The sequence below is a fragment of the Lactuca virosa genome, chromosome 8, assembly GCF_052849685.1.
Source record: "Lactuca virosa cultivar CGN04683 chromosome 8, Lactuca_virosa_CGN04683_v6, whole genome shotgun sequence".
NCBI classification, from domain to species: Eukaryota; Viridiplantae; Streptophyta; class Magnoliopsida; order Asterales; family Asteraceae; genus Lactuca; species Lactuca virosa.
In genome coordinates this window covers 47,763,650-47,773,926 of record NC_136433.1, presented here as the reverse complement: position 1 = coordinate 47,773,926, position 10,277 = coordinate 47,763,650, and the positions used below count along the sequence as shown (strand labels likewise).

General features: G+C 29.0%; 1 pseudogene; it reads right to left on the bottom strand.

The window, feature by feature from the left end:
- Positions 1–6,404: 6,404 nt before the first annotated feature.
- Positions 6,405–7,098, bottom strand: LOC145132864 (protein SMALL AUXIN UP-REGULATED RNA 51 pseudogene; annotated as a pseudogene).
- Between the last annotated feature and the right edge of the window lie 3,179 nt (positions 7,099–10,277).

Here is a 10,277-nt window from a genome sequence, read left to right as displayed (position 1 = left end):
CTATTGACGAGATCTTAGATTCTCGTTTAGGTTGTGTCGGCTAAAAATCACTCGATGTTTATTTCGAGTTTCGGGCTGTGTACTGCTATGCCGAATCTTAGAAAAATCATAACTTCTTCATATGAAGTCAGATTTGAAGGTTATTTTTATGAAAATTCTCGGTTTAACGAATACTACGACTTCCATTTAGATCACTTAAGCTAAAAAGTTGTTTATCGTAAACTCACTTTTTACGTCATACGACGTTGTGCCCGTTCTGTCGCGAATCTTTAAGGAGTCATAACTTCTTCGTTATAACTCGGATTTCGATGAGGTTTTCGTCTAAATGTCTCTAACGAGATAATCTATAACTTTCAATAACATTATTTTACTTATTTCCAACTTAAATTTCACATTTTCATTAATTTCAATATTTGACTTTTGATTGGAATCTAATAAGACTTCAAATACTTCCCGAATGATTCTAAACATAGTTTTACTTCAATTCTCATAAAACTATCTTGTTAGAACTCAATGCTCAAAACCATATATTATTTAATAATATTCATTTTTAGACTAACAAAACACGATAACCGAACGTGTATGTTACATTTTATTTTTTGTCTGTCTCCTCTATACATAATTGTTAATATAGAAACTTTATTTTTATACTTTTGTGGTACAATTTGCAAAAGGTTATCTTGGGACCTCTAATATTTTTAGCTCCCAGCTTATGTTATTTTTTTTTTGAAGACGATAAAAGATTAACAAAAGTTTGAATGTAATTATAGTTGTTCTGTTGTTTGATTTGGCTCAATTTCGTCACCATAAAACCGCATAAATTAGCATCATTATGGTAGGAAATAACATTGTAGTTTGCAATTTTGGGCTATGGTTGAAAGTAACTATGTTGAAAGTTGACTCAAAATTTCTCATAAGACTTTATCCATGTCGACTTGCGTTTTTCAACATACTGTGCTTCCGCAGCATTACGCGGACAGTCCATACCCTAGTATATATTAAATACCAAAATCAGTTTATCAGAGGAAATCACCATTCCTTTGGTTTTACATTTTTCAGAGCCAAAACTACCAAATTTAGATTATATTATAATTGTTAAAACATTTAATACAAAATTCAAATAAGGTTATATTTTGAAATATCAATTTTGACTCTTTTTTATAGCTAACTGTTATATTTATGCATTTTCCCCTCAACTAATTTTGAAATAATAGTTTTCATCCCTAATTATTATAAAGTTATATAATTTGTATTTTTTAAGTTGCAAGTTCAGTCCCTTATTATATTCTAAAGTTACGTTTTTCGTCTGTTTTTATAGTATTCATTTTCATTAATATTTATTTTTATTAATTATTTTAATTTTTATTAATTGTCTTGTAGTATTGTACCAAATATGATATATTTCAAATTTTATTTTTGTCCACCTCTTCTATACATAATTGTTAAGATAGAAACTTTATTTTTATATTTTTATAGTACAATTTGCAAAAAGTTACCTTGGGACCTCTAATTTTTTTTTGCACCCTACTTATGTTCTTATTTTTTTGAAGATGATAAAATATTAACAAACCTTTGAATGTAATTATAGTTGTTCTGTTGTTTAATTTGGCGAAAGATCGTCACTATAAACTGTATAAATTAGCATCATTTTGTTAGGAAATAATATTGTAGTTTGCAATTTTGGGCTATGGTTGAAAGTAAATATGTTGAAAGTTGTCTCAAAATTTTTCCCAAAACCTTATCCATGTCGACCTGCGTTTTTCAACATATCGGGCTTCCGCAACATCGTGTGGACGGTCCAAACCCTGGTCTTATTAAATATTAAACAAAATTTCTTTTATTCTCCAATATCAAATATTAAATTACCGATTATTATAAAATATTTTGATTCTTTTTAATATTTATAACTATAAACATAATAATTTTATTATCATTTATATTTCCAAAACTAAAATTCGATATAATTGTTTATTATAGTATATCTATCTGAATATTGACGTCAAATATTTTTTTTTCTTTCTAAAACATCATATTTTGAAATATGACATATATTTTAGAAATGACAAATCAAATAAGACACGTTTAAAACATTAATGATCACTAATGATAAAAATAAGTAAGTTTTCATTCTAAGGATAAAGCTAACGAGAAGCTAAGATTACAAAATATTAAGACATTCAGTCTTCGAATCTAAATATTAGTTATTCCAATTTAACATACAACATCTCCTAACTCTAATTTTAAGCCAATGGAAGGCAAGAGGCTTAACATCGCTAACAAGAACAATGGTGTTCTTGAAAATATTATATAACAAAGAAAATTGGTAATAAAAAGATTTTGTTGGAATAAATTAAAATTGATTATGTAAAATAAAAATATATATGTTTATTGGTTAATCATTATCAATGCCTTATTTTAAAATATTCAAGTCCTCTCTCTAGGAAACAAAATTGTCTTTTAAGGTACATTATTATATTCTTTCTATAAGTCGATAGAACACAATATAAAGAATACTATTTATTTATCTATATTTATCTATAAGGCTTATAAGGAGGTGAATCACCTTAGTCATCGACCTTCCAAACATAAAACCGATTTGGTTTGCTGAAATAAACACGATGTTACATAACCTAGCATCTAGTTATCTCTTCTACAGTTTTATGGTATATAGCCGAATTGGTTTTCTTAACCAGATGTGATGCTACACAACCTCACATCAACAATAGAGTGGTGCATGTGGAGGTAGATGTAACCCATCACATAAATGAGGGTTGGCGAAAGTAGAGGACGACATTGTGAGTCCCATATGATAGGAAGCTCCTGATGAAACTAAAAGAGAAGTTTTATAAAGTAGCTATTAGGCATGACATGTTGTATGGATCTGAATGGTAGCCGAGTATAAAGGATCGCAAGTAGAAGAAGGAAGTAGCATAAATAAAGATGTTGAGATGAATTTGTGGTACAACTTTATTGGATAGAATATCAAATAAATTGATAAGAAATACATTAAGAGTGGTAAGCATTACTAAAAATTTAAAGGAAAGTTGAATGCAATGACATGGACACGTCTGAAAGAGGCTACCATCAATGATGGTGAAGAGGGTAGAGACAATGATGATTGATGGTAAGAGGAGAATATGACGTCCTCTGGGGATGTGGGAGGATACCATGAAGCTAAACATAGGGTTGTTTGTTCTTTTTTTTTTTTTTAAATCGCTTTTGACCACTTCTGGTTGCATCGCCCAGAACACACGCATCAATTGACTCTTTGTAGCTATTTGTTTTTAAAATACTTTTTACTTAAAAACTATTGCATGGCGCAACACTGGACCATCATCTTCAAACCACTTCCCTCCTTACTTTAAATTATATTATTCAACATAAATTTGTTTTAATTTTTTCAACGTGTTTATTATTTTAATAATATTATGAAGGATATTATAAACAATTCAGGTATACTTTACATAATTTTAAACCATTTGGTAAATTTAATATAAATACTTTTTGTGTTATATTGTGTATAACAAAATATTAATAAATTATAAAGTTAATCAACAAAATTACTAAATCTATTGAAGCTAATCGAAGAAATAATCATAGTTTTGGAAAATTTAACAAAATGAATATGTTTTTCGTTAAACTAACAATTTTATTTATTGTTATTTAGCAATTAGTATGTTTAATTATTTTATATAAACGTCTTTAAAAATCATATCATCATAATGATCTTTATATTCAATTTAAATATGATTAAAACTAAATAAATTTATGATTTAGAATTATTTTTAACTATTGTATGGTTAATTTCAATTTATGTCAGCAGCCCGCTGACATTAAAATATAAACATATTTTTTATTGCAGTTTCAGACGTTTAGTTCACCTCTTCTACTGCAGAAGGTTGTAAATTTGGTCTGCAAACGACATATGTTTTAGTTTCGAAAAACAAACAACATCATAGATATATTTGCTCTTTCTGAGGAGATGACCTTAGATATGAGGGTGTTGAGGCTATAAGAGCATGGTCTATGAGTATCTTAGCCCTTTGTGGTTTTTTTTTTTTTCTTTTTTTTTTTTTTTTTTTTTTCTAATCTTTATTGTTGATACATGCTTCGTGCTCGTATGTGTGTATTTTTTTTATAAAACATGTTTTACTGCTCACATTAATATATTCCTTTTCTTTTCTTGTTTGACCTCATTTGCAAGTTCTAAGACTCATTTTTTTTTTGTTTTATGATTTACTCATGTATTTTCCTTACAACAGTCTTCGACTTACTTTCATCTTGTTTGCCTCATTTGTAGGTTCTCGATTACGTCCATGTTAGTCATCTATATGACACACCATTTCGTTGAAGCATTCGCTTATATCCCATTCTAATGGAATTTACACGGTTTGTTGTTGTCTCTCTAGGAAACCAATACAATATATATATATATATATATATATATATATATATATATATATATATATATATATATATATATATATATATATATATATATATATATATATATATATATATATATATAGGGAAGGGTTATTTGGAAAACAAAAAAACCCTAAAAAAACCCTAAAAATCATAAAAATGCATAAACAAAATATCTAGAGATCACAAAACTTTTTTTTGATATTTTTTATGAAAAAATCGTAGGTTTTTAAAGAAATTCGCTGACAAAAATTTTGAAAAAAAAAATTTATAAAAAAAAATTGATTTTTTATTTTTTTTTCAACGAATTTTAAAAAAAACTGCGATTTTTTATAAAAAAAATTCAAAAAAATTTTTTGTGATCTCTAAGTAGTTTTTTTTATGCACTTTTATGATTTTTAGGGTTTTTTGTTTTCCATAGAACCTAATATATATATATATATATATATATATATATATATATATATATATATATATATATATATATATATATATATATATATATATAACATTTTAGATATTGTTGAATTTTCTAGAAGGAAAACAATAAATAACTACATATATTACTTTTATATGTTCAAGACCGAAATAATATTGTTTTTAGTGTCTTTTAGGCTAGACGGAGTGGGCTATGGCATGTTTGAGCTGGCCTCGGTAAACACCGTACCACTAACCCGACACACCCATTTTGGTGGCCAAACTCAGTGAAGGTATACCGATGAGAAAGAGATCGTTGTGATTTTTTTTATCATTTAAAAAAATATTATAGTTTCAAAAAACACCACATTTTTCAAAAAAAAAAAAAACCCCATTTTCAAAATATAACCGTTTTTTAGGTTTAAAATTTTAAATTTTAAACCTTCCATCATTTGCTATAAATACCAACATCATTCTTCATTTTCACTACATTCAAACCTTATTCATTCAACTCTCCTACCCTTTTATATTTTCAATCATCTTCTAATCTTCTTCATCTCTCAAAAATGGCCCGTATGTGGAGCATAGATGAAGATATAATTTTGGCTCGTGCATGGGTCGATGTAAATGAAGATCAAATCACATCAACTACCTAGATTGGAATACTTTCTAGAAAAGGATCACCAACGGTACAACTACGATGCAGCTGTAGGGAGCCAATGAAGTAAGGATCAAATCTTCGCTAAATGGAGATCAACAAACGTAGTGGCAGTACAGTTTCACACTGTGTTTAGTAGGTTGATGCATAATTAAGCAAATAGTGAAAATGATGAAATGTTGTTTGCAAACGCTCTTCGAACTTTCCGTGTAGAAAGTAAAAACATTTCCGGTTTGGTAAGTTTTGGCAAGTTATAAATAGATCCGACAAATGACGTCGATATTTCAAATGAAGTTGTCTTGTATGTTATTTTAATTTGAAGTTTGTTTTAAGTTGAAGTGTTTTATGTTTTATTTTAATTTCAAGTGTTGTTTTTATTTAATTTGAAGTGTCTTGTGTTTTTTTTCTATACTGTATATTTTTAAGTGTGTTGTAATTTCCTTTTAAGTTAGTGAAATTTAAAATTTTAATAAAAATTATTTGTTTAAATTGATTATTTTTTATATAAATTAAATTTAGTTAAAAATAATTAACATGACAAAAATGGCAACTCATGTCCTTTAATAACAAACTTTTGAAACAGTGTAACAAATTCTATGTTACGCTTACATGACAACACTTCTAGTGTGGCAAACGTGACACGACTCCCTGTAGCCTTATAGCGTAGGAATACAGTAACTGTTGAAGATTTAGCTGTTAATTTTTTACTAAGAAATCAACTCCTTTACATTTACAGATAAACATACTAAAGATTTATTAATCTAATTAACTTTTTCTTTTCTAAACTTTCATATCTATCATTTTTGTTTCAACTAGTCTACAATGTCTATGCTTCCCTAGGGCTAGCAGAAACATGCAATTCTAATCGTCGAACACAAAGAAAGAATGTTTTTTTGAAGCTAAGTGAAGGTAATTAAGTGACCATTAACATTATTTAAATGACTAACGGACAAATATAAATTTCAAATAATAAGCAAAAAAATCAAAAAAATATTGTGAGAAAAATGCTTTAAAATTTACAAAATTAGTTGAAAAGGCCCATTTCAAGTTGTGGGTTTTTCTTCAAATAATTTTTTAAAGCATGATTAGAGTAAATCTAACATAAGTAACTGAAGTAAAACAAAAAAAATGGAAAATAATATTAGTAAATCTTGCTAATTCACTCAGAACCGAAGCAAGGAAGTAAGTGATTGAAAGACTTCTTCTTCACAAGGGATGGTTAGCCCCATGTCATGATCGAACCCAAACTCTTCTTCCGCTTGCCTGAGTAGACTTTGGAACTCTGGCCTCGATAGGAATGAAATTGGTATGATATAGCGGCTGCGGTTTTCGCCAACGTAAACGACGAAATGGCCCTTGGGTACGTCATCATAATGTTGTTTCTTTCCTAAGCTTGAGCACCTCTTCATGATATGCTTAACAAGTGCAGCTTGTGAGAGCTTGTTTGATGACTTCTTCAAGGCCATTTTGGGAAATTATATGTCACTATTTTGGCCTTTTGGTTTGGAGAGAGAGAGAGAGAGAGAGAGAGAGAGAGAGAGAGAGAGAGAGAGAGAGAGAGAGAGAGAGAGAGAGAGAGAGAGAGAGAGAGAGAGAGAGAGATTGTAAAAGAAAAGGTGGTGTGTGTGTCAAATGAAAAGGTTACTATATATAGGATGCTGTATAAACTGGCTTATATATATATATATATATATATATATATATATATATATATATATATATATATATATATATATATATATATATATATATATATATATCAAATAAATTATTTGACCTTGAACGTGAGAGGAATATTTCACACAATCACACACCTTCCCTGGACCGGGGCGGGTGGAGACACTATTTGACCATTCACTAATGAAAAAACTGATGACTGAGGTTTGATATGTATGCATGCATTCATGTATGCGTGTTTTTTTTTTTTTTTTTTTTTTTTTTTTTTAAATTATCATATACAAATTCACACATAAGTTCAGTTATTCGAAGCCAAATTCAATCTAGCTTATCTATAAGTGTGAATTAATGGATGTGAAAGTCATATTCATCGATTACATGCATATTCTAAAATAGTATGTAATATAAATTAAGAAAAAATAAAATCTCTTTGAATGTGGGTTGCTAATATTATCAATTTCTTTATCTATTGTATTAATCAAATTTGGCTCGTGTTTTTGTTTTTCTAAAGAAACTAAACAACAGATAGTTAATATGTTTAAAAGTGAATTTAGGTCATTGATTTATTTATCTCATATGTAATAAGTCATTCCATATTTCAGGATTTAAATCTGCAACTTTTAGGCTGTTAGAAAGAATAATCTTATGTGTTTGTGACAAATGCCCATATTAGTTAGGCCTTAACAGTGACAAGCTTTATATTAACTATTAAGTGTTGGTATAATGGATAAGTGTTGAGATCTAACTTTAATAGCTTTTGATCTAACATGTCTTATAATTATATCAACTTTTTATCGTATATTTTTTGACTTGAGCACTTATGACTTAGCCAATATATAAAACAGTAAAGTTTTTATAGACCTTGTTAAAAATGGTGGGAAAAACTATAGTAGACAGCTAAATGATTTTAGTATGAGAGCAGTCAAATTATATGTAACTTAAGAAAGAGTATCTCATATTTGGCTCAATTAATATGTGCACAATCTATGAAAAGAATTATGTTATCCATGCAGATATTCAAAATTATATAATATCACTTGTATAAATTCAAACTTAAAAGATACTCCTAATTCAAGTGGTTTATATGTTTTTAGTTGAGCAGAGGGGAGGGCAAAGGCATGTGAGAGTGTTGGGGGGCGAAAGGGTAATTCTAAAGATGTTGGATGCTAAATGTTAAATATTGCATTGGGTTTATTTCCCTTTGTTGCGGTTTATCAAGACATCATGACCCCATCCCCTCTCTACATACCATTTATTACTCTTGTTTTAAATAACATACTTCTCTGTCAACCTTTTAACTTATTTTAAAACAAACACACACATACACACATCCTGCTAATATAAAAAAGAAGGCTTTCTATGTGCATTGTAATAATTATATAATATTAAGTAGTTATATTTAAATACTTAATTTTATAAAATAAGTATAAGAGATAATGTGTTAAAATGTCTTTAGGATGTTTAAAATAAAGCTGGCAAAAATCGATCCAATCCGCCAACCCAACCCGAACCCAACCCAAAATTAGCGGGTTGGGTTGAGATTTTCAACCTATTTAACTTAAATGAGTCAACCTGTCTAACCCATTTACTTAAATAGGTTGGGTTGGGTAAAAATTATCAACCCGTTTTCAACCCGTCAACCCATTTAACTTTAATATATATCTTTAATTTAATATTATTTGAATATTATCATGTATTAATCAAAGTAGTAATTTGTAAATTATAATGTTGCATTATTATTATCTATGCTTAATAAAATTTAATTCTAATTTCCATCCTTTTTTAGCGTCGATAATACTGGTCACTCTCCAAATTCACTGTGAAACTAAACCTATTTAATGTTATATGAACAATTTATTTGTATTTATGAATTAGGATTGTGCTTTTGTCATAATTATGAAGTTTTATTTATGTTTTATAATTTAAGTGGTATAATATTTAAATATATAATTTATTTAATTGATTTTAAATGGGTTAACCCAAGTTTAACCAATTTATTTAATAGATTGGATCGGGAACTACATAAACAGGTCAACCCAATGACAGCCCATTTATTTAAAAGGTTGGGTTAGGTTGGAAAAATCAACCCATTTAAATAAACAGGTTGGGTTGGGTTGAAATTTTCAACCCAATTATTAAATGGGTTGAACCTGAACCCAACCCAGGTCGACCCATTGCCACCTCTAGTTTAAAATAACAATCACCAGGTCATCTGTTAATATGTTTGACATACTCATATACTGATTAGTTAAGAAACTAATTGATAAAATTGTAATAAATTAGAAGTTTTTAGGAAAATCTTAAGAAAAGTCCTAAAATTTTGAGTCAATATATGATATAGTCATAAATTAAATTTTATTAATGAAAAAACTAGAAATCGGCTATGGTAATCACTCTTACCCTTTTTACCTTTTCAGCAGGTTACCTGATGACCTGGCCTGCCAAATAGACTGTTAGGTTGACATGGCATCTTAGGTGGCATGCACTTTCTTTACAAAGAAAAAAAATCAAAATTTTAGGCGATAAGAGTGGGTGGGGGAGTCAAACACTTGGCCTGCCACTCACAAACCGGACACCTTACTATGTGAACTAGAAGTATTTATTGATATTATTTCTTCAAATATATTTATAAACTCTTAATAAATTATTAAATGGTTATCATTATTCCCCTCTAACCTTTATTTTTCCCTCCGTTTTTCACCAACCTCTGATTCTCTCATCTCAACTGTATCAACAACTCTGACAACCACCTTTTTATCTTCACCATCGGAGCGTTCGTTATAGAATTATGTTTAAAATTAACCTGGATTAAGCAAAACCCTCGTCCCCATCTTCTCTCCCACCTCTCTAGATCTCAAACAGTGCACCCGTAACTCCACCTCTCCTCTCCAACGTCAAACTTTCCTAAACCCAACAATCTCAACTGGGAATCATTCACAAAACAATCGATTTTCTCATTCAATTTGCCATTTTTGTGTCGTCTGCTCCTACAAACCCTACCAGGTCCCATCGCTTCACACCTGCAGTCATTCGAGTCAATGCCGACTCACCCGTAGAGATCAAATCTAACCACTCTGATACAATAAGTGTATCAGTTTCA